The sequence below is a fragment of the Podarcis bocagei genome, assembly GCF_964188305.1.
Source record: "Podarcis bocagei genome assembly, chromosome: 13".
Lineage (NCBI taxonomy): Eukaryota > Metazoa > Chordata > Lepidosauria > Squamata > Lacertidae > Podarcis > Podarcis bocagei.
The window spans coordinates 11,471,885-11,497,375 of record NC_138138.1 but is presented as its reverse complement, the minus strand read 5'-3'; the positions used below and the strand labels follow the sequence as shown (position 1 = coordinate 11,497,375).

At 47.1% G+C, this 25,491-nt stretch overlaps 1 long non-coding RNA gene across 7 annotated transcripts; it reads left to right on the top strand.

Moving 5' to 3' along the window:
* Nucleotides 1-1,225: 1,225 nt before the first annotated feature.
* LOC308571359 lies at nucleotides 1,226-22,728 on the top strand. 7 transcript variants are annotated; one of them, XR_014001326.1, is made up of 9 exons: nucleotides 1,226-1,392; nucleotides 10,681-10,869; nucleotides 11,299-11,357; nucleotides 18,656-18,732; nucleotides 19,372-19,426; nucleotides 20,154-20,253; nucleotides 20,443-20,516; nucleotides 20,848-21,009; nucleotides 22,593-22,728. It is a non-coding gene; the product is annotated as an uncharacterized lncRNA (long non-coding RNA). The 7 variants fall into 7 exon arrangements; XR_014001327.1 differs by lacking the exon at nucleotides 1,226-1,392 and adding an exon at nucleotides 1,419-1,481; XR_014001329.1 differs by lacking the exon at nucleotides 1,226-1,392 and adding an exon at nucleotides 4,011-4,363.
* The last annotated feature ends 2,763 nt before the right edge of the window (nucleotides 22,729-25,491 follow it).

The following is a 25,491-nucleotide window of genomic DNA, read 5'->3' as shown; positions in this document are numbered from 1 at the left end:
AAGGCCTCTAGCGGGCTTCAGCTTGCATGGGGTAGGAGCATAGTGAGATTTCTTTTTCTATCCTTTCTTTGCACCATCGCTGCGTGTGACCCTTGAAAAAGAGATCTAAATCAGGCCTGTTTAAAGAATTAGGCAAAAAGGTAATGGTTATGAGAAGCTGGTAAAAAAGATTTAAGTTTTAAGCTCTAAGGTCATTTCGATAAGATAAAATGAGAATAGAGTAAGGTAACGTAATGATAAAATATGAATTATGAAAAGGATTTGCTGTGACAATTATTAATCAAGATACAAGAGATGGGAGGAGGAGGTCATGGAAAGAAGGTAATGGAAATTGGAGAATTTGATAAGGATGGTTTTGTTTTTTATTTTTCTTCTCATGTTTTTCTTTTTTTCCCTTTTTTGTAATCTTGTCTTTTTTTGTGTACTTTAAAAAAAATTCTTTTGTTTCAATAAATATCATTTTAAAATAAAAGAAAAAAGAAAAAGAGGTCCCTGCCCCGAGGGGCTTACAATCTTTAATTTGACACAGAGAGGAAACAGGGAAAGCTTGAGGTCCAGGGTGGATCCTGCCCAGCTGTAAGACATAAGCCAGGGTCTCCGAGTTTCCATGGGGAATCCATTCTCCACATGTGCCAGGAGGTCTTGGCGCCAACCTGAATGTAACAGGGCTGGGTTGGGGGGCAACAGCCCGTCTCCCCCCATCCCCTTGCCCCGCTCCTTACGAGCCAGGGGTCGGGCCGTCATGTGCCCAGGCAGGAGCAGCGAGCGTTGGCAGCCAGTGGTGACGTGGGCATGGGCAGCATGGCAGGGGTGCTTGTTCTAGTGCTCAGGCCATGTCCCTGCCGTAGATTTGGGGCTGGCCCTATGTCCCCACCGCAGGAGGGCCCTGCCTCCGCTGGCTTGCCTTCCCCTGTACTGCTGCTGGGCTGCTCTGTGTCGGGCAGAAAAAGGAGGGATGTGGCTGGGGGGCAGCGGCAGCAGACTGAGGATGTGACGGAGTTGGGAAGGAAGACGGGGGGGGGATATTGAGGGGGCTGTGCCCCAGAAGAAAATCACCAGGGAGGGTCCTCAGGGCCCCATCCCCTAGAGCGGCTGGCTATTCCCCTTCCCCCCCCTTCTTCCCAATGCTATACGGCATATAACACCAGTGTCTCACAACAAATGTAACTGAAGAACTTGAAGACAGACAATGCCTGTGCTTTTGAAAACGAGGGGAAATTATTATTTTATTTTAAAAAAGAAAAGGAGTGTGTGGCAGCCCCATATATTTAAGGAGCTCCACCCCTATTACATCATTAGAACCAGAACATAAACCTGTGAACCTAGAAAAGAACAAAAAATATCCTCAGGGCCCAATCCCCTAGAGCGGCTGGCTACCCTGACGATTTTGAGGTATTTCTTCCTTCGCAGGGCCATGGTTTGGGAAAGGCTCTGGCCAAGCAGCAGCCCAGCGGTGCCATGATAAAAACCAAAATGTGCAGGTATGCTGTGACCTTCTGAGGCAGGGGAAGGGTTTCCCAGTCCTCTTGCCGGCTGGAGGAGGAAGGCCTGATTTAGATCTTCCTATTGTTTCATGGGGAGGGTTTCTCTTCGGTCCACCTGAACACTCTCCCCACCAGTGGCTTCCAGCAAGAGATTGCATCCTCCTTAGGAGAGAGGCAGGCCAGAACAAGGGGGGAAAGGCTCAAAGTTCAGGTAGGTGGAAATGCCACTTGACTGCCCGATATTATAGGAATGCGTCCTTTCCGTGTCCCCCGCCCTCATGCGCCAGACTGGTGCTAGCATGGCTGGGAGACAGGCGCCTGCTGATGTCTCCGCTTTCTTTGCATGGAGCAAGCCTTTCCCCAACGTTTACTTCGTTCTGGCGAAATCCCTAGAGAAACGTGATGACCCTCAGGTACTGGGGCAGATCTGTTAGCATGCTTAAACATGCATATACAATGGTAGCCAGAAGGCTGGAGTTTGAAGGCCAGCAAGCTTGGCTGTTGGCAGGATCCTTTCATTTCTGGGGGTTGGACTAGATGACCCTTGGGATCCCTTCCAACTCCACCCTACTATGATTCTATCAAGCAGCTAAAGGAACGGGCAGAGGAGCGATACGCAGAACCAGGGGAGGCACAAGCACACACCCCAACAGCACCCTCTGGCCTGACCCACCGTGGCCGCATCCCAGCACACTTTGACCCCCTGATTATATATTTCTTAATTCAGCTACCTGAAAAAGCAAGCAGCCTGGCCCCTGTTTGCCAGCTAATGTCACAAAGTGCCGCTTTGCAAGCAAGCCCTATAATGCCCTGCAAGAGGGATGCCTGTCAGATGATAGTGAGAGACTTGCCAAGACAAGTGTGCCCATCAGCGATGATGAGACGGAACTGTGAAGGTAGGCGCAGAGGAGATGAGTGGCATCGAAATAACATTATTATTATTGTTCTTGTTGTTGTTAGCGTCACCTGTCACTGGTGCATGTGGCTTGGCTCCCTTGCTTGACTGGTCCACAGCTGTTGATAGCTTGGCAGGTCCTCAGCTGTGGTCCCCAGATTATCTTTTCTGTTGTGAATGTGCAGGCTTGCAAGCAAGCATTATATTGCCCTGCAAGAGGGATGCCTGTCAGAGACTTGCCAAATAGCTTCCAATAGCAGAGACCCCTCCAGACCTAGGAATTCAGCCATAAAGAGGGACCAGGAAGGTAGGAGCTGTTCAGGTGCCAGGACCTAGAGTTGGGGAGGGAAATGGGAAGCCAGGCAGTCATCGAGTGTCCCAGGATTGTGCCTTGCCGTCAAGGGGAACGCCTGGGAGATGGGCTTTGCTCTTGCTCAAGCACTAACATGGCCAAACTGGTTATGCCATTTGGAGGACAAGAACGGATTCTCCTCAAATCGGATTGGCTCATGTATATCTGAGAGGAGCAAGCAGGTGTAGCCTTCCCATGTCACCCCACCATCAGGCCCCAGTTTGGTGCTAGCATGGCTGGGGCAGAGGGAAGGAAGGGGTCCTTCCAAAACACCATTTGGGAGTCGTAGGAACACTCTCCCCACCAGTGGCTTCCAGCAAGAGATTGCATCCTCTTTAGGAGAGAGGCAGGCCAGAACAAGGAGGGAAAGGCTCACAGTTCAGGTAGGTGGAAATGCCACTTGACTGCCCGATATTATAGGAATGCGTCTTTTCCGTGTCCCCCACCCTCATGCACCAGACTGGTGCTAACATGGCTGGGAGACAGGCGCCTGCTGGTGTCTCCGTTTTCTTTGCATGGAGCGAGCCTTTCCCCAATGTTTACATTGTTCTGGCCAAATCCCTGGAGAGACGTGAGGACCCTCAGGTACTGGGGCAGAGGGAAGGAAGGGGTCATTGTGAAACACATTTGGGGAGCCTGTGGCTTCCAACAAGTGCTTTCCAGAAGCATTGCTCCTTCCAAGACGGCTGGTTGCCTTTGATAGGCTTCTCATCCATGCAATTGTCTAGTCCTCTTTGAAAGCCACCCCATCCAAGACACTCTTGTGGTGTATCTAAGTCTCCTATGCCTGTTCCTGCAAGGAGATGACTATTGTGAGCTCCTTTGGTTAGCATCTATCTGGGCTGGAAAATATTAAGGTTGCTCCCTCCTCCCTGGGACAGCCCAGTAAGGTATTCAAAGGGTTGCATGGTGCGGATCTCATATCAGTGTTATGAGAGTGAAATCAACACATTTCCCTCTCCCCTTTCTTCACCCCATGCAGAATCGCAATGGTTACCAGAAGGCGAGAGTTTGGAGCCCAGCCAAGCTTGGCTGTTGGCAGGATCCCTGCATTGCCGGGGGTTGGACTAGATCACCCTTGGGATCCCTTCCAACTCCACCATACTATGATTCTATCAAGCAGCTAAAGGAACGGGCAGAGGAGCGATACGCAGAACCAGGGAAGGCACAACCACACACCCCAACAGCACCCTCTGGCCTGACCCACCGTGGCCTCATCCCAGCACACTTTGACCCCCCAATTTTATATCCCCCTTCCCCCCCCTTCTTCCCAATGCTATACGGCATATAACACCAGTGTCTTACAACAAATGTAACTGAAGAACTTGAAGACAGAGACAATGCCTATGCTTTTGAAAACGAGGGGAAATTATTATTTTATTTTAAAAAAGAAAAGGAGTGTGTGGCAGCCCCATATATTTAAAGAGCTCCACCCCTATTACATCATTAGAACCAGAACATAAACCTGTCAACCTAGAAAAGAACAAAAAATATCCTCAGGGCCCAATCCCCTAGAGCGGCTGGCTACCCCGACGATTTTGAGATATTTCTTCCTTCGCAGGGCCATGGTTTGGGAAAGGCTCTGGCCAAGCAGCAGCCCAGCGGTGCCATGATGAAAACCAAAATGTGCAGGTATGCTGTGACCTTCTGAGGCAGGGGAAGGGTTTCCCAGTCCTCTCGCCGGCTGGAGGAGGAAGGCCTGATTTAGATCTTCCTATAGTTTTATGGGGAGGGTTTCTCTTCGGTCCCCCTGGGCAGGACAAGGGGTTTGATTCTCTCCCATGCCAAAAGCACATCCCAAGGTTGGGTTAGGGCAGTTTTAGAATGGCATGACCCGTGCGCTCACACTGGGCACCCCGCTGCAGAGGGGGCCAAAACCATGCTGAAGAACAAGAGGGAGGGATTATAGCGTTGCACAGGACGCCATTGACATTTTAGAGCCCAATGTCCACCCTGGTTGGGAATACTTCTGTGGAGTTGAATCCCAGAATTCTCCCCACCCACATCCTTCCTAGAAAAAAGCCAAAAATATCAATGGTTGGTACAGAACCTAGGTACTAAAGGAGATTGTATGGATGATTCACTAAATGATTGTTGGATGACATGTGTACCTGAGCTTATGGCCTCAAATTCTCTTTCTCTGTAAGACAGAGTTGTTCCGCCTGGCCTTTGGCTTGGAGCCAATTTGATGCCCTCCCCCTCTTCCTTTTTCCTTTTCTCCTCCTGTGATGAGGCTGCATTTTAATATTTTAATGTTTCAATATTTTAATGTTGTTTTTAAGTTGTATTCATTCAACTTGTTTTTATTATTGCTTGTTATAAGTTCAGCACAAACAGTTGGGCCTGGTGAGCATTTAAGGTCCCCAACCCTAATCTGCGGGTTGCCATCTGATTGGATTTTATTCTGATCCTGATCTGATTTGAAGATGTATTTTAATTGATTGTCTGATTTTATGTTAATGTGTTATACATTTGATGTTAGCCGCCCTGAGCCCGGCCTTGGCTGGGGAGGGCAGGGTATAAATAAAAATTATTATTATTATTATTATTATTATTATTATTATTATTAATCTTATATGCTGCTTTATTACAAAAATCATGACTAGACCTCTGATCCTTAAACTGAATAGTTATTTGCCCAACCACCCCCTCCAGAACCCACTGCTCTCAACTGACTCTCAACTGTCTTACATTCAAACGCCCTTTCAAATCCTCATCCAATCATCACTCACCACCAGAATGCCACACTCTCTCTTCCCCCCTCCCTCCTTAACATTCCCATAGTAATTCTCATACTCTTACCTTAATAACCCTATTACATTCTTTTTTATATAAGTTTTTTTATTCAAAATTAAAACAAAACATATTATCCCAAAACATATCATCCTTGTTTCCCCCCCATCTTTCCTTCCTCCCCCCACAAAGCCTCCCCGACTTCCCTCAGTTCCAGTCTTTGGTTTCTCTGAGACTGCTGTTTTCTGCATGTTACAAAATGGTATAGCCCCTCAAACTATTTAGCTGATTATTATCAATAAAACGTTGGTGAATGAATCATAGAATCATAGAATCATAGAGTTGGAAGAGACCACAAGGGCCATCGAGTCCAACCCCCTGCCAAGCAGGAAACACCATCAGAGCACTCCTGACATATGGTTGTCAAGCCTCTGCTTAAAGACCTCCAAAGTAGGAGACTCCACCACACTCCTTGGCAGCAAATTCCACTGTCGAACAGCTCTTACTGTCAGGAAGTTCTTCCTAATGTTTAGGTGGAATCTTCTTTCTTGTAGTTTGGATCCATTGCTCCGTGTCCGCTTCTCTGGAGCAGCAGAAAACAACCTTTCTCCCTCCTCTATGTGACATCCTTTTATATATTTGAACATGGCTATCATATCGCCCCTTAACCTCCTCTTCTCCAGGCTAAACATGCCCAGCTCCCTTAGCCATTCCTCATAAGGCATCGTTTCCAGGCCTTTGACCATTTTGGTTGCCCTCCTCTGGACATGTTCCAGTTTGTCAGTGTCCTTCTTGAACTGTGGTGCCCAGAACTGGACACAGTACTCCAGGTGAGGTCTGACCAGAGCAGAATACAGTGGCACTATTACTTCCCTTGATCTAGATGCTATACTCCTATTGATGAGGCCCAGAATTGCATTGGCTTTTTTAGCTGCCGCGTCACACTGTTGGCTCATGTCAAGTTTGTGGTCAACCAAGACTCCTAGATCCTTTTCACATGTACTGCTCTCAATCCAGGTGTCACCCATCTTGTATTTGTGCCTCTCATTTTTTTTGCCCAAGTGCAATACTTTACATTTCTCCCTGTTAAAATTCATCTTGTTTGTTTTGGCCCAGTTTTCTAATCTGTCAAGGTCGTTTTGAAGTGTGATCCTGTCCTCTGGGGTGTTAGCCACCCCTCCCAGTTTGGTGTCATCTGCAAATTTGATCAGGATGCCCTTGAGTCCATCATCCAAGTCGTTGATAAAGATGTTGAATAAGACCGGGCCCAAGACAGAACCCTGTGGCACCCCACTAGTCACTCTTCTCCAGGATGAAGAGGAACCATTGATGAGCACCCTTTGGGTTCGGTCAGTCAGCCAGTTACAAATCCACTGAGTGGTAGCATAGTCAAGACCGCATTTTACCAGCTTCTTTACAAGAATATCATGGGGCACCTTGTCAAATGCCTTACTGAAATCAAGGTAGGCTATATCCACTGAGTTCCCTTCATCTACCAGGCTTGTAATTCTGTCAAAAAACGAGATCAGGTTAGTCTGACATGACTTATTTTTCAGAAATCCATGCTGACTATTGGTGATCACAGCATTCCTTTCTAGGTGCTCACAGACTGTTTTCTTAATGATCTGCTCCAGAATCTTCCCTGGTATTGATGTCAGACTGACTGGGCGGTAATTATTTGGGTCCTCTCTTTTCCCCTTTTTGAAAATAGGGACAACATTTGCCCTCCTCCAGTCTGCCGGGACTTCGCCTGTTCTCCAGGAATTCTCAAAGATGACTGCCAGTGGTTCTGAGATCACATCTGCCAGTTCTTTTAATACTCTTGGATGCAGTTCATCTGGCCCTGGAGACTTGAATACATCTAAACTAGCCAAGTATTCTTGTACTATCTCCTTAGTTATTCTGGGCTGTGTTTCCTTTGCTGAATCATTTGCTCCAAATTCTTCAGGTCGGGCATTGTTTTCTTTATCAGAGAAGACTGAGGCAAAGAAGGCATTGAGGAGTTCAGCCCTTTCTGTGTCCCCTGTTTGCATTTCACCATCTTCTCCTCTGAGTGACCCCACTGTTTCTTTGTTCTTCCTTTTGCTACGAACATACCCATAAAAGCCTTTTTTGTTGCTTTTAACCTCTCTAGCAAGCCTGAGTTCATTCTGTGCTTTAGCTTTTCTGACTTTGTGTCTACACGTGCTGGCTATTTGTTTGAATTCCTCTTTGGTGGTTTCCCCCCTTTTCCATTTTTTTGTACACATCCTTTTTTAATCTTAACTCAGTTAAAAGTTCTTTAGATAGCCACCCTGGCTTCTTTAGGCACCTTCCATGTTTCCGTCTCATTGGTATTGCCTGACGTTGTGCTTTTACTATCTCCCTCTTAACAAACTCCCAGCCATCATGAACTCCCTTTCCTTTTAGTATTACTGTCCATGGGATCTCACCCAGCACTTCCCTAAGTTTTATGAAGTCAGCTTTCTTAAAGTCAAGAAATTGAGTCCTAGTATGCTTGGCTGCTCCTTTCCGCTGTATAGTAAACTTCAGAAGAGCATGATCACTCGCACCTAATGATCCTTCCACTTCTACCCCACTAACCAGCTCATCAACATTGGTTAGGACCAGATCTAAAATGGCTGTTCCTCTTGTTGCTTCTCCCACTTTCTGGACAATGAAGTTGTCTGCAAGGCCAGTGAGGAATCTGTTTGACCTTATGCTCTTGGCTGAGTTTGACATCCAACAAATATCCGGGTAATTGAAGTCCCCCATTACTACTATCTCCCTTCCTTTTGCATGCTTGTCCATCTGTTCCAGGAAGGCATCATCTATGTCCTCCGTTTGGCTTGGGGATCTATAGTAAACTCCCACAATATTTAGTTTGCTGTACCAAGAGCTCAAGCTCATCTTGTTTATTTCCCATGCTTTGCGCATTAGTGTACAGACATTGAAGTCCATTAATCATTCCCCCATGTCTCTTATTTAAGGATTTTTTCCTCCCACCACTAGGTCTGCGTGCTGTTTGCTCCATTTGGTCTATGACATTTGGATGATCATCTTCATCAATTGATAGACTCCTACCTTCAGGAGCACTGTCTCCCTCCCCCACATTAGTCAGTTTAAAGCCCTCCTGATGAGGTTTCTGAGATTTTTGGCAAAAACATTTCTCCCAACCGTTGTGAGGTGCAGCCCATCGCTTGCCAGAAGTCCTTCTTCAAGAAACTGCAGTCCGTGATCTAAGAATCCAAACCGTTTATTCAAAGCCTTGCTCCCTCCTCCCTGTCACAGCCCTTGAGATATTGACAGGGCTTCATGGTGTGGCTCTCATATCCATGCCCTGAGAGAGAGAGAGCAAAACGTTTTTCTCTCCCCTTTCTCCACCCCATGCAGAATTGCAAGGGGTCAGTGCATCTGGCTGGGAAGAAGATGGTTGGGGTTTGGAGCCCAGACAGGGCTGGCTGTGGGCAAGATCCTGGTGTAGCCTTTTCAGGCTTTGCCCTCGGGTGGGAAGAGCATTGCACCCGGGGAGAGGGAAATGGGAGTCAAACAGACACTCAAGGGATAATTTCAGAGAAAGAGCTTTATTTCTACCATCCGGGCTTGGTAGAAGGAGCTAGTGTGACAATTTCACAAACAAGCACAGCCATTTGCACAGAGCATATATTCCCCTCCAGTTCCCTCCCCCCTTTCCCTCCTCAGGAGCCCTGCCCCATGATGAGTTTCCTGAGCACGAACAGAAAGCTCCTGTCTTTGGGACTCTTCCCAGGAAAGGGGGATGAGAAGCCAAGGGGGTTGAGGAGCCTTGTGTTTCCGCGCGTCCAAGATGTGTTGCAACCGAATGAGATAAGAGTCAGTTCCCAGGCCTGCTTATTCTTGGCATTGATAGAGGCATTAGCCTTTTCGAAGCTCTCTCGTACTGATAAAAGTCACATTTTGCCTATGCAGCGGCATCTTGTGAGAAAGCAGAGAAGAGCAGAGCAGAGCAGAAATACTGTAAAATTAATGAATGTTAAAATGATGTTGGACTGAAAAGAAGTGATAGTTATACGGATGAAAATGTATAGTTATACTAGGTTAAGTATAGAGCAAAGTCAAATGAAAGAGGGTAAGGATTTGCTGAAAAGACTTGGAAAACGGGAATACAAAAGGGGAGGTGTGAGGAGGTCAAGGCAATAAGCAAATGAGATCAAAGATGCTGAAAAATGGATTTATCCTTTTTTAAAATATCTTTTTTTCTTCTTTTTTCTATTTCCTTTTTTCTTTCTTTCTAGGTTGCCTTTTTGTCAACTTTCTTGTTAGCTTGTGTTTGTTAGTTTTTGTTTGTTTTTTCTTTATGTGTAATTTTTTGTATAATCTCAATAAATATTCTTTTAAAAAAAACAGAGAAGAGCAGAGAAAAGCTAAAGCTGTGGTTTTTTAGAAGAGAGAAAGGGGAGACTTGGTTTTGAGGCCTAGGGTGACTTTGGGCCTAGGTGGGGCACCTGTCCTCACCTCCTTCATTGGCATTGCCCGGGGTTGGACTAGATGACCCTTGGGGTGCCTTCCAACTCCACCCTACTATGATTCTATCAAGCAGCTAAAGGAACGGGCAGAGGAGCGATACGCAGAACCAGGGAAGGCACAACCACACACCCCAACAGCACCCTCTGGCCTGACCCACCGTGGCCGCATCCCAGCACACTTTGTTTTGTTTTGTTTTCTTAAAGATATTTATTAAAGTTTCAACATATTACAAAAATAAGAGAAAAAAGTAAAAGGAAAGGGAAAAAAACAAAAATGAAAATACAAAGTAAAAACAGTTAAAAACAAATCAGTCTTTCCATATCTTATCTTTCATTTGCTTGTTTCCCTGACCTCCTCACACCTCCCTTTTTTGTATTCCAGTTCAATTAGTTAATTCAGCAAATCCTTTCCCTCTTTGATTTTATCTTGATCTTTTATCTTAATATATTATAACTTTAGGTTATCACCTGTTAACAGTCCATTTTTACATATTCCTTTATAATAATGCTGCTAAAAACCACTTAACTTCAATCCAACATCATTCTAACATTCATTAATTTTGCAGTATTTCTGTAGATAATCTTTAAATTTCTTCCAGTCTTCTTCCACCGACTCTTCTCCCTGGTCTCGGATCCTGCCAGTCATTTCCGCCAGTTTCATGTAGTCCATCACCTTCATCTGCCACATCCCAGCACACTTTGACCCCTCTGATTTTATTTTTCCTAATGCAGCTGCCTGACAGCCCAGCAGCCTGGCCCCTGTTTCCAAGCTGATGTCACAAAGTGTTGTTTTGCAAGCAAGGCGTCCTTCTGAAACATTTGAGAGTCGTAGGAACACTCTCCCCACCAGTGGCTTCCAGGAGCTTGCATCTTCCTTGAGAGAGGCAGGCCAGAACAAGGGGGGAAAGGCTCACAGTTCAGGTAGGTGGAAATGCCAATTGAGTGCCCCATATTAGAGGAATGCTTCCTTCCCGTGTCCCCACCCTCATGCGCCGGACTGCTGGTAGCATGGCTGGGAGCCAGGCACCTGCTAATGTCTTCATGAAAATGGCCACCCAATTTTTCTCATAGGCCCATATAAGTTCAGCACAAACAGTTGGGCCTGGTGAGCGTTTAAGGTCCCCAACCCTAATCTGCGGGTTGCCATCTGATTGGATTTTATTCTGATCCTGATATGATTTGAGGATGTATTTTAATTGATTGTCTGATTTTATGTTAATGTATTATACATTTGATGTTAGCCGCTCTGAGCCCGGCTTTGGCTGGGGAGGGCGGGATATAAATAAAATTTATTATTATTATTATTATTATTATTATTATTATTATTATTATTATTCATTTTCTTTGCAGTGAGGGAACCTTTCCCCTTTGTTCTGGTGAAATCTCTGGAGAGATGTGAGGACCCTCAGGTACTGGGGCAGAGGGAAGGAAGGGGTCCTTGTGAAATACCTTTTGGGGTTCATAGGAACACTTTCCCTACCTGTGGCTTCCAGGAAGTGCTTTTCAGAAGCATTCTCGGCTGTCTAGAGGGGCTGGGAGCTGGGGGCACTGTTATACAGTGGTTCCGCTCCTTCCTCCTGGGCCGTGTCCAGAAAGTGGTGTTGGGGGATGAGTGTTCAGACCCCTGGGTTCTCACTTGTGGGGTGCCTCAGGGTTCTGTCCTCTCCCCCATGCTTTTCAACATCTACATGCAACCGCTAGGATAGATCATCAGGGGGTTTGGGCTGGGTGTTCATCAGTATGCGGATGATACCCAGCTCTACCTCTCTTTCAAATCGGAACCAGTGAAGGTGATGAAGGTCCTGTGTGAGTGTCTAGAGGCAGTTGGAGGATGGATGGCGGCTAACAGATTGAGGTTGAATCCTGACAAAACAGAAGTACTGTTTTGGGGGGACCGGAGCATGTGTGGAGGACTCCCTGGTCCTGAATGGGGTAACTGTGCCCCTGAAGGACCAGGTGCGCAGCCTGGGAGTCATTCTGGACTGACAGCTGTCCATGGAGGCACAGGTCAATTCTGTGTCCAGGGCAGCTGTTTACCAGCTCCATCTGGTATGCAGGCTGAGACCCTACCTGCCCGCAGACTGTCTCACCAGAGTGGTGCATGCTCTGGTTATCTCTCGCTTGGACTACTGTAACGCGCTCTATGTGGGGCTACCTTTGAAGGTGACCCAGAAACTACAACTAGTCCGGAATGTAGCAGCTAGACTGGTGACTTGGAGCAGCCGCCGAAACCATATAACACTGGTCTTGAAAGACCTACACTGGCTCCCAGTACGTTTCTGAGCACAATTCAAAGTGTTGGTGCTGACCTTTAAAGCCCTAAACGGCCTCGGCCCAGTATACCTGAAGGAGCGTCTCCACCTCCATTGTTCTACCCGGACACTGAGGTCCAGCGCCGAGGGCCTTCTGGCGGTTCCCTCACTACGAGAAACCAAGTTACAGGGAACCAGGCAGAGGGCCTTCTCGGTAGTGGCACCCACCCTGTGGAACGCCCTCCCACCAGATGTCAAAGAGAAAATAACTACCAAACTTTTAGAAGACATCTGAAGGCAGCCCTGTTTAGGGAAGCTTTTAATGTTTAATAGGTTATTGTATTTTAGTGTTTTGTTGGAAGCTGCCCAGAGTGGCTGGGGAAGCCCAGCCAGATGGGCGGGATATAAATTTTATATATATATATATATATATATATATATATATATATATATATATATATGTATATATATATATAATATATATATATATATATATATATATATATATATATATATATATATATATATATATATATATATATATATATATATATATAATATATATATATATAAATGAATTATATATATATGTGTGTGTGTGTGTGTGTGTGTGTATATATATATATATATATATGCAGGTTTTGGTGTCTTCGGGTGTCTTCCCGTGTAAGAGTTGGGGTGTCTAGGCGACGTTTCGACGAGGTCTCACTCGTCATCTTCAGGCTGGTGCTTTCGGCTTCTTGTTACTGGAACAGAGCAGGATCTCAGTGTTTGAGTTCCTATAAATACTGTTGAGGGGGTGTGGTGTATAGCCTCCAACGTTCTGGGCAGAGAGGAAGTTCCCAGGTTAGTGTGTCTTTTCTTCTTTTGTTCATTAATTACTTGAGGGATATCTTGAGTGATTTCTTGAGTGATATTCTGAGTACCACTTAGGAGGGTCATTAGGTGTGGATTAGTTGCTAAAGCTTTCGTGTCTTGACCTCTTGAGCTTGTGAAGAGTTTTTTCTGAGAAGATGGCTGTACTGCACTTAGTTGTGCTCTGGCTTGGCTTCGTGTATAGGGGCGAGCTGTGGTTTTGTGCCCTGTGCCAGCCAGATCTGTGTAGGGATTGCAGGGGGGGGGTGCAGCATCCGGAGGTGCCACTATGGTTTGGCTACTGGATGGTGTCTGTAATTTATCTGTGGAGAGGGTCTGGGTTTGGGTCTGGTGTGGTTGATTGGAGATGGCGTTCTGTGTGCCTCTGGTTCTGGTGTCGGTTTTTGTGGGGAGGGCTATTTTCCAGATGTCTGGCAGGCGGGACGTATCGTCACGCTTGTTCATGTTGTGAGGGTGTTTCTCTATCTCGATGGCTTCCATGATTATTCTCTTGTGGTGGTGTTCCATGTTAAAGAGCAATTTGGAATCTGAAAAATTAATTTCGTGTCCTGTTTCTTTCATGTGTTGGTAAAGAGAGGAAGTTTTTTCTTCTTTTTTGACGGCATTCTTGTGTTCTGCGATACGTGCATTTATTCGTCTGTTTGTTTGTCCAATGTACGTGGCTGGGCAGACTTTGCAGGGTATTTCATAGACCCCTTGGTTTTCTAACTGGATTTTATCTTTGGGGTTTCTGAGGATATTGGCTATTTTTTGGTTGGTGCAAAAGGCTGTTTTGATATTGTGTTTATGGAGGATTTTGCTAATTTTATCTGTAGTGCCCTTGATATAAGGAAGGAGGGCCATGCCATTGTTTTCTTCTGTGTCTTGGTTTTTGGGGGGTGTTTCTTTTTGGATTAGCTTCGTAACCCTGTTTTGCTGGTATCCGTTGGCGATTAACACATTTGAAAGATTCTGTAACTCAGTTGTCAAGTGGTCTTTGTCAGCCAGGCGTTTGGTTCTGGAGATGAGAGTCTTGGCTACGGAGTTTATTTGTGCAGGGTGGTGGTGTGATTGTGCATGTAAGTAGCGGTTGGTGTGTGTTTTTTTCCGGTAGATAGTGTGTCCTAGGGAGCCATCAGGTTTTTTGTAGATTAGGACGTCAAGGAAGGGAAGTTGGTTGTTGGCTTCTATTTCCATAGTGAATTGTATTTTGGGGTGTAGGCTGTTGAGATGTGTGAGGAAGCTATCTAGTTTTTTCTTCCCGTGTGGCCAAATTACAAAGGTGTCGTCAACATACCTGAGCCAAAGTTTGGGTTTGTGTTCTGACTTGTCTAAAGCATTGGTTTCAAAGTGTTCCATGTACAGATTTGCGATGACCGGTGAGAGGGGTGATCCCATAGGTGCTCCTTCTATCTGTTTGTATCTTTGTCCATTGTGGATGAAGTACGTGTTGGTTAGGCAGTGGTTGGTCAGGTCCAGGATGTATTCGGGGGGATTGTATTTGTTTTGAATGGCTGTCAAGGCTTCATTAATGGGCACTTGTGTGAAGAGAGATACAACATCGAAGCTCACAAGTAGGTCGTCGGGATGTAGGTTTTGCTTCTTTATTGTTTCTATGAACTGGAAGGAGTTTGTAACGTGTGAAGCGATAGATTCTGCATAGGGCTGAAGTTGCTTAGCGAGAAATTTAGCGAGATTTTGTAGAGGTGAGCCTATGGAGCTGACTATTGGTCTGAGTGGTGTTCCTTCTTTGTGTATCTTGGGGAGACCGTAGAGTTTGGGGCATCTGGATGATTTTTCTCTGGGGATGATTCTTAGCTGGATTTCTTCACTGATAGGAGAGGCTTTTATTTTGGATTTGGTGGTTTTTTCCAGATAGGTGGTGGGATCTGTTTTTATAGGTTGGTAGGTAGGGTCTTGGAGTAGATTTGATAGTTTTGCTTGGTAGTCCGATGTGTTCATCACAACAGTGGCATTACCTTTGTCTGCTGGGAGAATGATTATGTTGTTGTCTTTCCTCAGGTTGGTGAGTGCTTTCTGTTCTTCTTTGTGTAAGTTGCTTCTGGGTGGTTTGCTGGAGCAGAGGATGTTGGTGACTTCAAGTCTGATTTTATTGGCTTCATCTGGGTTGATTTTGGTTAGGCTAGCTTCGACTCCGCATATGATGTTTTCCGTGGGGATGCGTCTCGGGGCGACTGCAAAGTTGAAACCTTTGGAGAGTACTTTGGTTTCAGTTGAGGTGAGGATCCTGTCTGATATGTTATGTACTGTTTGTTTCATGGGTTGTTGTGGAGGGTGGCTGGGCTTCTGGCGTTTCTCTAGTTTGTGGATAAAAGCCTCTCCTATCAGTGAAGAAATCCAGCTAAGAATCATCCCCAGAGAAAAATCATCCAGATGCCCCAAACTCTACGGTCTCCCCAAGATACACAAAGAAGGAACACCACTCAGACCAATAGTCAGCTCCATAGGCTCACCTCTACAAAATCTCGCTAAATTTCTCGCTAAGCAACTTCAGCCCTATGCAGAATCTATCGCTTCACACGTTACAAACTCCTTCCAGTTCATAGAAACAATAAAGAAGCAAAACCTACATCCCGACGACCTACTTGTGAGCTTCGATGTTGTATCTCTCTTCACACAAGTGCCCATTAATGAAGCCTTGACAGCCATTCAAAACAAATACAATCCCCCCGAATACATCCTGGACCTGACCAACCACTGCCTAACCAACACGTACTTCATCCACAATGGACAAAGATACAAACAGATAGAAGGAGCACCTATGGGATCACCCCTCTCACCGGTCATCGCAAATCTGTACATGGAACACTTTGAAACCAATGCTTTAGACAAGTCAGAACACAAACCCAAACTTTGGCTCAGGTATGTTGACGACACCTTTGTAATTTGGCCACACGGGAAGAAAAAACTAGATAGCTTCCTCACACATCTCAACAGCCTACACCCCAAAATACAATTCACTATGGAAATAGAAGCCAACAACCAACTTCCCTTCCTTGACGTCCTAATCTACAAAAAACCTGATGGCTCCCTAGGACACACTATCTACCGGAAAAAAACACACACCAACCGCTACTTACATGCACAATCACACCACCACCCTGCACAAATAAACTCCGTAGCCAAGACTCTCATCTCCAGAACCAAACGCCTGGCTGACAAAGACCACTTGACAACTGAGTTACAGAATCTTTCAAATGTGTTAATCGCCAACGGATACCAGCAAAACAGGGTTACGAAGCTAATCCAAAAAGAAACACCCCCCAAAAACCAAGACACAGAAGAAAACAATGGCATGGCCCTCCTTCCTTATATCAAGGGCACTACAGATAAAATTAGCAAAATCCTCCATAAACACAATATCAAAACAGCCTTTTGCACCAACCAAAAAATAGCCAATATCCTCAGAAACCCCAAAGATAAAATCCAGTTAGAAAACCAAGGGGTCTATGAAATACCCTGCAAAGTCTGCCCAGCCACGTACATTGGACAAACAAACAGACGAATAAATGCACGTATCGCAGAACACAAGAATGCCGTCAAAAAAGAAGAAAAAACTTCCTCTCTTTACCAACACATGAAAGAAACAGGACACGAAATTAATTTTTCAGATTCCAAATTGCTCTTTAACATGGAACACCACCACAAGAGAATAATCATGGAAGCCATCGAGATAGAGAAACACCCTCACAACATGAACAAGCGTGACGATACGTCCCGCCTGCCAGACATCTGGAAAATAGCCCTCCCCACAAAAACCGACACCAGAACCAGAGGCACACAGAACGCCATCTCCAATCAACCACACCAGACCCAAACCCAGACCCTCTCCACAGATAAATTACAGACACCATCCAGTAGCCAAACCATAGTGGCACCTCCGGATGCTGCACCCCCCCCTGCAATCCCTACACAGATCTGGCTGGCACAGGGCACAAAACCACAGCTCGCCCCTATACACGAAGCCAAGCCAGAGCACAACTAAGTGCAGTACAGCCATCTTCTCAGAAAAAACTCTTCACAAGCTCAAGAGGTCAAGACACGAAAGCTTTAGCAACTAATCCACACCTAATGACCCTCCTAAGTGGTACTCAGAATATCACTCAAGAAATCACTCAAGATATCCCTCAAGTAATTAATGAACAAAAGAAGAAAAGACACACTAACCTGGGAACTTCCTCTCTGCCCAGAACGTTGGAGGCTATACACCACACCCCCTCAACAGTATTTATAGGAACTCAAACACTGAGATCCTGCTCTGTTCCAGTAACAAGAAGCCGAAAGCACCAGCCTGAAGATGACGAGTGAGACCTCGTCGAAACGTCGCCTAGACACCCCAACTCTTACACGGGAAGACACCCGAAGACACCAAAACCTGCATTCCTGTACCCGTGAAAATCTACGAAAGCAAATATATATATATATATATATATATATATATATATATATATATATATGTATAATTGTTATTGTTATTGTTATTATTATTATTATTGCTCCCTCCAACCAGGGATGCTGCGCATAGCCATCATTGCTGGTTGCCTTGGATAGGCCTCTCCACCATGCAATTGTCTCACCCTCTTTGAAAGCCACCCCATCCAAGATGCTCTTGTGAGATCAGCTGTCTCTCACCTTACAAAGTTCTATCTGGTTCCCAATTACTTGACAACTGCAGAAAGTCAACAACTTTGGTGCATCGAACTTGCCCCTTCCTTCACAGGGCCACGCTTCCAGGGACGCTTCTCGGTTTCCATCTCCCAAGTTGATGGACAAAGCAGAAGGAAACACTCTGCGCGGTTTCTGGCTGCTGTTTCTGCATCCCAGTGCAGCCCATCCAAGGCACTGATGGAAGGCATGCAGAAACAGCTTGCTCCTCATGCCTCTTCTCCAGCACCCCTTCTCTGTGTGGGAGTGGTACCTATTTATCTACTTGCACTTTGAAGTGCTTTCAAACTGCTAGGTTGGCAGGAGCAGGGACCGAGCAACAGGAGCTCACCCCGTCACGGGGATTTGAACCGCCGACCTTCTGATTGGCAAGTCCTAGGCTCTGTGGTTTAACCCACAGCGCCACCCGCGTCCCTTGGTGCATGGTGTGACAGGACGATAATTGGGGAATCTGCTGACAGTGAGAGCCCATTCACATGAGAGCCCATACAATATCCTGTTTCCTTCACAGAGTCATGACTCCAGGGATGAGGCTCCAACTCCAGCTCCCGAGATAAAGGACCAGAGGACATCTCTGTGGTTTCTGGTTGCCATCCCTCGCACCTCTTCCCCACTGCCCCTCCTCTGTGTGGGCATGGCTCAGTCTCGGCCCTGTTTGGCGCGGAAGCAGCAGCCAAAGTTTCTTCTCATGCTGGGAACAGCATCTCTGCTCATTTCTGAGAAAGAGGAGACTTTGGCTGCTGCTTCTGAGCTAGGCCGGCCGGGACAGAGGCGAGACACCCTTACAGAGGCCAAGTGGGAAGAGCTGGTAAGATCAGGTAGGAGGAAATGTCCCCTTCCCAGGTCCCCCACCCTCCTGCCCCAGACTGGGGCTAGCGTGGCTGGGAGCCAGACACCTGCTGTTTGTTTTGCAGTGAGGGAAAGATTCAGACTGGAAGCCATTGCATCCTGGGAGGGACTGGAGCCCAGATGAAGGACTGTTGCCTCAGAGGTAATGGAATGGGGGAAGGAGGGGGCAGGGGCGAAGGAAGGCTAACGGGCACCTGGTGTTGGGGAGGGTGGGGCAAACTGCCCAGCGGTGCATGGGTGGCCTCTCACCTCAGAGGTAATGGGACAAGTGGAAGGGGGGCTTAGGAAACCCACAAGAAGGCCTGCAGGATCAGGCCAAGGGCTCACCTGGCCCTGCCTCCTCTTTTGCCAGGGGCCACCCAGATGCCACTGGGAAAGCCACAAACAGGATCTGAGCCCAAGAGCCCTCTGCCCACCTGGGACGTCCTGCAACAGTTTTTCTGAAGCATTCTTTCCTCCATCAGGACTAGTAGCCTTTGACCGCCCCCTCCTCCGTTCAACCGCCTAATCCTCTTTTAAAGCCATGCGGTCAGAGATGCTTTTCTGCTGCATCTCCTGGTCACCTGATGGTTCCTGCCAAAAGGCGCCTCTTGTGAGCTCCTCTGTAGGATCTGCTTTCAGTCCCTGGGGTGGGTGTGAGAGCTGGATGGGGGGCTGAGGGGACGTTCTATCCCTGGCGTTCAGTCTGTGACAGACCTTTCACACGTTCAGGGATTTTCCCCTCAAAATAGCGCTTAGCATCGAGTTCTCCCTTGCTTCAAAGATCCCTTCTTTCTTGCAGGATCTCCTTTGTGCACTGCTGTGGCTGCTGCCGAAGTCTCCCTCAAAAAGAACAGGTAAGAGGAAGGGAAGCTTTGCATGGGGTGGGGAGAACACCCTACAGGGGTCAGCAAACTTTTTCAGCAGGGTGCCAGTCCACTGTCCCTCAGACCTTGTGGGGGGCTGGACTAGATTTTGAAAAAAAATAAAAATGAACAAATTCCTATGTCCCACCAATAACCCAGAGATGCATTTTAAATAAAAGCACACATTCTACTCATGTAAAAACACCAGGCAGGCCCCACAAATAACCTAGAGATGCATTTTAAATAAAAGCACACATTCTACTCATGTAAAAACACGCTCATTCCTGGACCGTCCGTGGGCCGGATTGAGAAGGCAATTGGGCCGGATCCGGCCCCCGGGCCTTAGTTTGCCTACCCATGAAGTTGAGCGTACGTGTTCATGCTGTGGATGCGTTTCTGGGAAAAGTTGGACACTAATAGGACGGGTTTGGTAACTGGGGCCCTCCTACAGGTGATGCTGAACTACAACTCCCATGGTCCTTGACCATTGTCCTTTTTCTCCTGCTTTTCAGCCAGACTCCCAGGTGGGTGGTGTTAAAAGTGGAAATTCCCTTTAATATAGTCTGGTTCCTTTAGAGAAATGGAACACCGTACAAAGTGCATTTGACGAAACTTAGATTGTCATGTTGTAGGCAGTGTATACAAAAGGACTGAGGCAGATTCCTGTTTTTTCCTATGTTTACTGATGGCTATGTATTGTTTGTTTTCTAATTTGCAGGAAGGCTTTGAGTGATGCCTGGGGCGGATCGATAAGAGAGGAAATGAAGACAGGATTTGGGGTGTTTTCCCTCTCCTTTGGATATATAGGTGCGATTCAGGTAGGTCATTGTGTTGGTCTGATGCAGTCAAAATATATTTTTAAAAAATTCAAAAATTGTCCAGTAGCACCTTAGAGACCAACGAAGTTTGTTCTTGGTATAAGCTTTTGTGTGCATGCACACTTATGTGTAGCCTTGCTTCCATGTCCCTTGCCCTCATGCTTGCTGATATCTTCATTTGCTTTGCAGTGAGAGAAAGCAGCAGCCTGGGAACCACCTCCCGGAAGGGAATGGAGCCCAGGAAAAGGACAGATGAGTCGCAGGTACAGGGGCAGGGGGAAGGAGGTGTTATGAAACGCCTAAGAACGCCCTGCTGGATCAGACCAAGGGCCTAACTTCTCCAGCATTCTCTTCTCCCAGGGGTCACCCAGATGCCTTTGAGATTATTCCTACAAAAAGGCGGCTCTTGTGAGCTCCGCAGCGGGATCTGCTTTAAGTTCCTGGGGTGGGTGTGACAGCTGAACGTGTCCCAGGTGATGTTCTGTCCCTGGCGTTCGGTCTGTGGCAGCCCATTCACATGGTCAGGGATTCTTCCCTCGAACCGGCCCTAGTTTAGAGTTCTCCTATGCTTCAAGAATACCTTCTTTCTTCCAGGATCTCCTATATGCACCACTGTGGCTGCTGCCAAAAGAAAAAAGGCCCTGAGTCAGGCACATACAGAAGACCAAGGCGGACTTCCGGTTTTCGTCGCAAAGGGAAGAGGGCCGAGATGTGTGCCGGAGCCTCCTGCTGAAGCCACTCATGTAAAAAGAACAGGTAAGAGGAGGAAGCGACATGGATGGCGCTGTGGTCTAAACCACAGAGCCTAGGTCTTGCCAATCAGAAGGTTGGCGGTTCGAATCCCCGCGACGGGGTGAGCTCCCGTTGCTCGGTCCCTGCTCCTGCCAACCTAGCAGTTCGAAAGCACCTCAAAGTGCAAGTAGATAAATAGGTACCGCTCCGGCGGGAAGGTGAACGGCGTTTCCGTGCGCTGCTCCGGTTCGCCAGAAGTGGCTTAGTCATGCTGGCCACATGACCCAGAAGCTGTACGTCGGCTCCCTCGGCCAATAAAGCGAGATGAGCGCCGCAACCCCAGAGTCGGCCACGACTGGACCTAATGGTCAGGGGTCCATTTACCTTTACCTTTAAGAGGAGGATTTGCATGGGGCGGGGAGAATTATTTCCAACACATCCACCATAGAAGTTATGCTGTCGCCAAGAAAAGGGCCATAACATCCGCGCCACCTCATTCCCTGCTGGACTGGGAGGGCTACGGACCCGAAGAGGAATAGAAAATTTGCATGGGGCGAGGAGAATACCCTACAAGTTGAGCGTACGTGTTCATTCCATGGAGGCATTTCTGAAAAAGGCTGACAACAACAACAACAACAACAACAACAACAACAACAACAACAACAACAACAATAATAATAATAATAATAATAATAATAATAATTTATTTATACCCCACCTTCCCTGGCCAGAGCCGGACTCAGGGTGGCTAACACCAGTAACATTACAGTAAAAACATAATGAGGGGGGACCAATTTAAAATACAGGTTAAAATGCAATTTAAAATGCAGCCTCGTTTTAAAAGTAGCCCATAGATCAAAACCATAAGGGGAGGGAAACATAAGGGTCAGACTGAGTCCAAACCAAAGGCCAGGCGGAACAGTTCTGTCTTGCAGGCCCTGCGGAAAGATGTCAAGTCCCGCAGGGCCCTAGTCTCTTGTGACAGAGCATTCCACCAAGTTGGGGCCAGTACTGAAAAGGCCCTGACCCTAGTTGAGACCAATCTAACCACCTTGCAACCTGGGACCTCCAAAATGTTGTCATTTGTGGACCTTAAGGTCCTCCGCGGGGCATACCAGGAGAGGCGGTTCCGTAGGTACGTGAGTCCTAGGCCGCATAGGGCTTTAAAGGTCAAAACCAGCACCTTAAACCTGACCCTGTACTCCACCGGGGGCCAGTGCAGTTGGTAAAGCACTGGATGAATGTGATCCCGTGACAAGGACCCCGTAAAGAGCCTCGCCGCGGCTTTCTGCACCCGCTGGAGCTTCTGGGTCAGCTTCAAGGGCAGCCCCACATAGAGCAAGTTACAATAATCAAGCTTGGATGTGACTGACTCATGGATCACTGTGGCCAGATAAGGGCGAGAAAGGTAAGGGACCAACTGCTTAATACGGCGGAGATGGAAAAATGCTACCTTTGCTGTGGCTGCAACCTGTGCCTCCGTGGAAAGGGAGGCGTCGAAGGTTACACCCAAGCACGGCTTTGGGAACTTGGGGCCCTCCTACAGGCGATGTTCGGCTACAACTCCCATTGTCCTTGACCATTGTCCTTTTTCTCCTGCTTTTCAGCCAAACAACCAGGTGGCCACGCTGCAGGCTGAAGTTCTGGCACTTTCAAAACCAAAGCTTAGTCTTAGAACCAGTTTCTTTTGTTTGTTTCTTTGTTTGAAATCATTTTCAATAAAGGTTTTCTTGGTTTACGAAAGTATGTTCATTGTCTCTTTATTTCAGGTCGTGTTTTCTACAAATCGATGTTCTGCGTTTGTGCGTGGGGCCTTTCATCCTCGGCACGCACAGACTGAACAAAATTGCAATGTATCTCAACAGAATTAGAATGTTATTGTCAGGGCCTCAGGAACAGAGGCACAGGGGAGAGAGGAAATGGAGAGCGAAGGGGAAGAATCGGAGGGCAGTGTAGGGGGATATAGCAGTGACCCGAGAGATTCCATGAGCCTCTCCAGTGAATCAGAAGATTCCCAGAAGGAGGCGCCGATGGTCAGGGCAAGGGGGGCCAGCGGGGACTCCCAAAGCAGCAGCTGGAGATCAGGACCAGCTTCCCCACCAGAGCATAGTGGGGGGGAAGGGTCCCAGGTGTCAGGGCCAGCATCGCCTCCAGCAGGGAGAGAATATGAGTCGAGACTGACCACGCCTCCATCGGAGAGTGGGGGAACGGAAGGGAGGTCAAGTCCAGCTAGCCTCCCCGAAGGGGGAAGCAGTGACCAGAGCAGTGTAACGGTCCGGAGAAAGGTTGGTGGCTGGGTGCGCACGCCAAGTTCAAATGTACAGGCGCGCGGGACAGCAGAAAGCCCGGATTGGGAACCAGGTCCTAAAGCCCGCCGGAGGCAGGGAGAAGAATCAGGGGACTCAGCGTCAGAAGAGTCTAGGAAGGGCGAAACCCCAGCGGACAGGCGGACCCAGAGGAGGAAAGAGCAGAGGAAGAGGTGGAGCAAGGCTAGGATCTTAAACTGGTGTCAGGGGGGAGGAGACTCAGACGGAGCTTCGGCGGTCTAGAGTCTCAGACGTAGAGCTGCACGCTGCTGATGTGAAAGACAAACTGAACTTCAATAAAGACTGTTGTATATAACAACGAACTGGGGTTGGTCCTTTGTGAGCTGGGACCTTGGGCAGCTCTGACAGTTATGCAAAAGGGGGGCTATGTTTCCGAGCACAATTCAAAGTGTTGGTGCTGACCTTTAAAGCCCTAAACGGCCTCGGTCCAGTATACCTGAAGGAGCGTCTCCACCTCCATCGTTCTGCCCGGACACTGAGGTCCAGCGCCGAGGGCCTTCTGGCGGTTCCCTCACTGTGAGAAGCCAAGTTACAGGGAACCAGGCAGAGGGCCTTCTTGGTAGTGGCACCCGCCCTGTGGAACGCCCTCCCACCAGGTGTCAAAGAGAAAAATAATTACCAAACTTTTAGAAGACATCTGAAGGCAGCCCTGTTTAGCGAAGCTTTTAATGTTTAATAGGTTATTGTATTTTAGTGTTTTGTTGGAAGCTGCCCAGAGTGGCTGGGGAAACCCAGCCAGATGGGCAGGGTATAAATATTACTACTACTACTACTACTACTACTACTACTACTACTACTAATGCAGATGGGCTCCGTTGCATCTCAAGCCATCTTTTCCTGTCATTGGTACGGCTGTACTTGGAAAAGATGGAGAGATTGGTGTTGGGAAATGCTTAGAGATCACATACAGGAACAAAGCAGACATGATGTTAAATGCAAAATGTAGCTTCAAAAAATGCAAGAAAATTATCAGGCTCACAGCAGATGGGAAGGAAGTCTCCCCTGTTTCAGTCGCAAGGAAACTACTTTGAAACTACTATTGGCATTGGGATTAGAAAGCTACCATTAGGGCCCAAGGGCCCAAGGGAGTTTTCCTCTCAACCAAAGGGTTAAGCTGCTCGCACAGGTTGTCCCATATATTGGAGGACAGGAAGGGATTCCTCTTAGATCAGATTGGCTCATGCATATCTGAGAGGAGCTAGCAGATGTAGCAACAGCTGGACCAGGAACTGGGAGCAGCTGCTGAGACCATATAAAACCTAAAGGATCTACAGTTTGCGAACACCATTCAAAGTGTGAGTCCTGTATACCTGAAGTAGGATTGCCACCTGGTCCTTAAAAAACAGAGTTTTAAAACCCCATCCTTGACAGCAAACTTAAGAGGACAGGAATTAGGCTGTGAAAACCTTGTTTTGAGCAAGTCCAGCTATGAAGCTAGCTGCCTTCCCTCCCTTTGTCCCACTTAAGAAAGAATCAGGCATCAACTGGGGAACTTTAAAAACAAACTTTACTTACTTTATAAGCATGCACCAGTTCACAACAATTTGTTGTTGTTTAGTTGTTTAGTCGTGTCCGACTCTTCGTGACCCCATGGACCAGAGCACACCAGGCACTCCTGTCTTCCACTGCCTCCCGCAGTTTGGTCAAACTCATGCTGGTAGCTTCAAGAACACTGGCCAACCATCTCTTCCTCTGTCGTCCCCTTCTCCTTGTGCCCTCCATCTTTCCCAACATCAGGGTCTTTTCCAGGGAGTCTTCTCTTCTCATGAGGTGGCCAAAGTATTGGAGCCTCAGCTTCAGGATCTGTCCTTCCAGTGAGCACCCAGGGCTGATTTCCTTCAGAATGGATAGGTTTGATCTTCTTGCAGTCCATGGGACTCTCAAGAGTCTCCTCCAGCACCATAAGTCAAAAGCATCCATTCTTCGGCGATCAACCTTCTTTATGGTCCAGCTCTCCCTGCCATACATCACTACTGGGAAAACCATAGCTTTAACTAGACGGACCTTTATTGGCAAGGTGACGTCTCTGCTTTTTAAGATGCTGCCTAGGTTTTTCATTGCTCATAACAATAGTAGTATTAAAAACTATGCAGGAAAAATACTGTTGTACATTTGCAGGAGACCCTAAACACTAGAAATTGATCAGTGGTAGGATTTTGATTAATTTGGATATCAATGA